The following is a 4,933-nucleotide window of genomic DNA, read 5'->3' as shown; positions in this document are numbered from 1 at the left end:
AAAAAACCAAAAAAAAACAAACCCCAAAAAAACCACCCAACCACTTGGTTCCACCAATGTCAGTATTATCTCAGATTGAGCGCAGTCTGGCCACTTACGCCAGCTGTTTCGGTGAAAGCAGTGAATTTACATACTCAGAAATTAGCATTAGCTCCCAGCCTGCCGTATCAAATGGCTTGTTAACACGCAAGAAAAAAAAATCTTGACACCATTTTAATAGTCATTATTTTTGGCTACTTCTGGAAGTCCTACTGGTGATTTTTTTATTTGATCTGTTTGCTGAGTAGAGGGTTCTGTGTGCGTTACTGTAGTGAAGGTAGGAACTAGGTGCCTCCTGGGGGTCCAAGTTGCCAATCCAAGGTCGGCGTTCATTGCTGCTCACGGAATTTGGCTCCCTTGGGCTACTTCGGCATGTGTCCAGAGCTCGTCCTTCTTACGGTGCAGCAAGAAGTCACCTGTAAGATCACAAAATCTTTGCTACTGAAGAAGATGTTGCTGGGAAAAAAAAAAGGAAATTGAGGATGCTTCCTTGGATCTCTGTCTTGAAGGATAACTTTAAACCTAGTAACTTCTGAAGAATGTTGCGTTCCATACGAGTCAGCATGTTGGTAAATCAGAATTGACTGGTCACGATGGTAGGTCCAGAATGAAGCACGAGTGCTCCCTACTTCCTTGTGGTCAGCAGCCTGGTGTGTTTCTCATTTACAAAGCCAAGAAAAACAAGGTGGTTGCCGAACTCTTTAATTTCAGAAAGGACATCCAGATGGGGTTTTTGGATCCCTGCATGTACAATTTTTGGAAGAGGCTTCAGTTGGCAGGATTGTGCAGCTTGCATGATCATTGTCCATGAAGTAGACACTCTTGGTTCCTGTATATGGTGGAATAAATCAAATCCCATTTTGATACAGAAGAAAATGTCTCAGATGTAAGAACAATGAGTGTAGGAAGTGGCTCTACTCCCAGGAGACTCTGTCCTGAAGAGCAGTGGCTCTGAAAAACACGTAGTGGTACGTGGTGGACAAAGTGTGAACACCTGCTGTGATCCGGGAAAAAAAATACTCTTTTTTTAGATTCTCCAGGGTGAGTGACTAGGAAGCAGTGGACAGGAGAGGACTTCATGACTTTTACATTTGAGTGGAGTGTTTCCCACGTTGCTTTTTTCCCCCCTCTACACTTCAAAACAAGGATGTGGTGGAACAAAATGCTTCAGAAATCATCAGAACGTACAGAAAGTGATTTGTGGTGTGAGATGTGGAAGGCATTTGGGGTTAATAGAAGATGTAGAGGTGCCCCTCGGTGAAGGAGGATCTCTGTAGGGTGGAGATGGCACCTGGCAGAGGAAGGAGGAGGAGCTGGTGGCAGCCCTGGAGAGCGAGAAGTGTGAAGCAGAGCAGAGAATCTGGCACTGATGTGGGGCGGGGGCACTGGAGTCAATCATCAGCCAAGGACTGGGGTGGATTCGCCATCTCTTGGCTTCTTCCAGGCAGGATGCCCTTCCGGAAGGCAGTGAAATATAAGTTGAAATCTCAGTAAAACTATGAGTTACGGAGGGTCATGGGAGAGAGTTCTGGCACTAAATTTATTAAGGAGTTTAAATTAGATGTAAATTGTCTTTCTGTGCCTTAAAATCTATCAAAGTTTTGGGTTGATGGGTTCCAAAAACGTTGGGGAGAAAGCCTCATTTTCTCCACTGGACTCATACAGTGTAAAAAATCATACTTTGTTTTACTGAATTGCAGGATTTCTTATCTTTCAAAACCATTTGAAATTATATGTTGCAAACCAATTTCACAAAAGCTGAAGTGGTGTTTGAGTGAGGGTAATGATTTTGTTCCATCATTAATACTGAGCTTTGTGGGTTTTTTTTTTTAATATTGTAAAATGAGGAATATCACCGGTGCGGCGAATAGAGTGTGCCCTGCCAGTGTTTACTGGAACAAACTCCCTTCACCTCATCAAACTGACAGGAAATTTCAAGCAGTCCAATTATTTTAATAACCTGCACTTGCATTTTATGGATGCTGAAATAATCCTAAAAATCGTTCCGTGCGATCCGTTTCATTCCTCCAGAAGAGAATTGTGGTGGTAATCCAGTTAACAAATTCCAGGAGTAACAAATAACGTGAGCTGTTACACAGATGCTACAGGAATGGCATAATCTAACGGCGTGCTTCATTTGAAAGTGTTATTGAAAAATGAACCTATTTGATTTTGGAAAAAGTGATTAACCTTTAAAACACAGAGTGAAATTAATAGACGGTTTTGCATCTCAAGCAAGAAAAAGCAAACACTTTGTACCCATGGTAGGATTTTCAATTTTAATCATGATTTTTTTTTTTCAGTTTATCCTGATTTTTAAACTAGTTTTACAGTGTCTTTTTTTTTTTTTCTTGAAGAAAACAAATGATACTCACAGGAGTAGTGTTTCCTAATAGTTCTAAAACAAAGAACGTAACTGTTGCTTAATGGAAATTATACGGACTCGGAAAATAGCAAGGAATAGAAAATCACTGCAGCATTTATTGACTAAAAAGTATTTTAAAGCATGATATGGGAGGAGTGCAGATAGCAAATCAGTGTATGGAAGTGCACGGTCCTGGCGGTGGATTCAGCAAAGCTACGGTATGTGCCACACTGAAGGTGAAGACGCGTTTTCTTTGTTATAACCTTGTACCTGCATTTTATAAGATCTTCTACGTTAGGGTGAAAATAGCTTTGTCAGTCACTAAAAGCTCTAAAGAATTAGTTTTATTTTTTTCTCTCCTTGGTGTCTAACCTGAGCCTGAGTGGTTCTAGATGTAATACAATATGATACATTTTACACACTTGCAAAAACATTTTATTACAAATTACATTGGATGGTACGATAGAACACGATATGGAATTTGAAGCAAGACTATATATGGATGTTAGCTTTTCCAGTTTTTAAAAAAATGTAAAAAATTAAAAATTTGCAACTTGTTAAGAAAATAGCCTGGACATGTACAGAACACGCCGTGAGAACTTTCACTTTTAGCTCTTTTATGGTTCACCAGTGACTTTTCCTCTGTCATTTGAAATGATGACGGAATACTGGTCTCTGCAGGAGCCGGTAACCGCACGTAGAAACAGTTCAGGTTTGTGTCAGAGTCCCTGCGCACAAGGACGCCTCGAACAGGTTTATGGGAAAAGCTGCTGATCCGGTGACACTAATGATTTGTCACTGATTGCCATTGAGATGCTTGATTTATTTTCTTAAAAAAAAAAAAAAAAAACACAAACCCAACCACTCGGCGTGTTAGCACAGATGAGCTCATTAACTATGAACGCTATTTTAAAATAACGCTGTCTTTTCTTATTATATCCATATTTGATATTTAATTCTGTTTAGGAAAAAAAAATATATTTTCTTGGTTGGAAACACTTGGGTTTCTCAAACCTGTAGGGTGGGCTGTTTTGTAAACAGCTTCATATTTTCAATTAAAAACGGTACAAAAGACACGAAACACTTTTTTTTTTTTTCCACATGAAACAATTGCACTTTCTTCCTGGTACACAGGATCACTGTTTTGAATCCTTCAGCCTTCCCAAAAGTATTTCAGGATGTTGTTTGCGTATGTACAAGAACTCGTAGCCCTCTTGAAGATTTACTGCAAAGGTGACTTGTTTGCATTAAAGAATGCTGAAATTAATTTTGAGGTGGACACAGACATCTTCTGCATTTCTGGTGCCGTTTCAACTTCCTTTCCTCGTTCTTTGCTTTGGTGGAAAAAAATAAGTTCTTCTCCTCAAGTTTTCTTGAAGTCATGGATTTGATTCTGAGCTAAGAGGAAAAATAGTCTAATTCAAATTTTTTAGTATGTGCAAACTCTTCTCCTAATGATGACATTTCTTCTACCTAAAGACTGAAGAATCTGTATCTTACTGATGCTGCAGAGTACGCAATTTCAAAACCAATTCTTAGTAAATCAGTTTGTCACATGACGCTGTAGGACTCGAATATCTTAAATCCGTAAAAAAAAAAAAGACAAGATTTCAACTCCGTGGCCACTTCTAGCATGAGAAATTTTTCTTCCAGTGGTCATTCTAGATGCAAGTTTAATGACAGTAGCAAATACTTCAAGGAAAAAGTTGCAGTTTATAATTTAGAGGAAAATTTTAAGTGTCATGTGAAAAAAAAAAAATAAAAGGGGCGGAATTGATTCACATCTCTTCCCTAAGTGTGTTGGTTAGCTCGTACAATTAAAAGCTTAAGATAGAATTTATATGTTGGGAAACCTATCCGAACAGCTTAGTAAATAAGGAGCATTTAAAATCACTGCTCCTTCCAAACAGGTTTCAAAGCATAATGCGTACTATAAATTTTCTGCTGCCTTCTGCAATCGTGTAGAGGTTTTCCAAAGACTGCGTTACAAAAAGGTATTAAATTACGGCAAACGCCAACAATCTGTAGAGCTGATGATTGTTCTGTTTGTGGAATTTTTTTTTTTTCCTGTGCCAGAATGTGTCATTTAGACCTTTTGGGTACCAAAAGAATAAAAGTGAGATCTAAGACATAGGATTGTCCGGTAGCCGTGACCCTGTCAGCATGGTGTGGTTAAAGGCTGGTCCTGACTTTGGGAGGTTTCTAGCCGCTCACCCGTTTGGAGATGAGCCGCAAACTTGTTTCATCTGGAGATGAGGACATAGCTAAATTAGAAAGGATGGTGCAGTGTTGAAATGTGAGAGCTTGGTTGAAGTCTACATCACATGAAGGCAAATATACATATAGTCACATCCTCGAGATTATTCTTGGTCTTGGACCACGTGAAAAATTGTGCTTTGTCCAGGATATATGTGCTGAAAACCGCACTCCCCGATCAACATGGATTTGTAAAACTGAAGACCATTGCAAACATAAGGCTTGCTTGCCTTTTTTTTTTCCCCCCTTGTTGTTTAAAGACAACAAACTGAA

Source organism: Pterocles gutturalis, unplaced genomic scaffold (assembly GCF_000699245.1).
Source record: "Pterocles gutturalis isolate BGI_N339 unplaced genomic scaffold, ASM69924v1 scaffold52170, whole genome shotgun sequence".
Lineage (NCBI taxonomy): Eukaryota > Metazoa > Chordata > Aves > Pterocliformes > Pteroclidae > Pterocles > Pterocles gutturalis.
The sequence above is the reverse complement of the archived record's forward strand: the minus strand, read 5'-3'. Positions refer to the sequence as shown.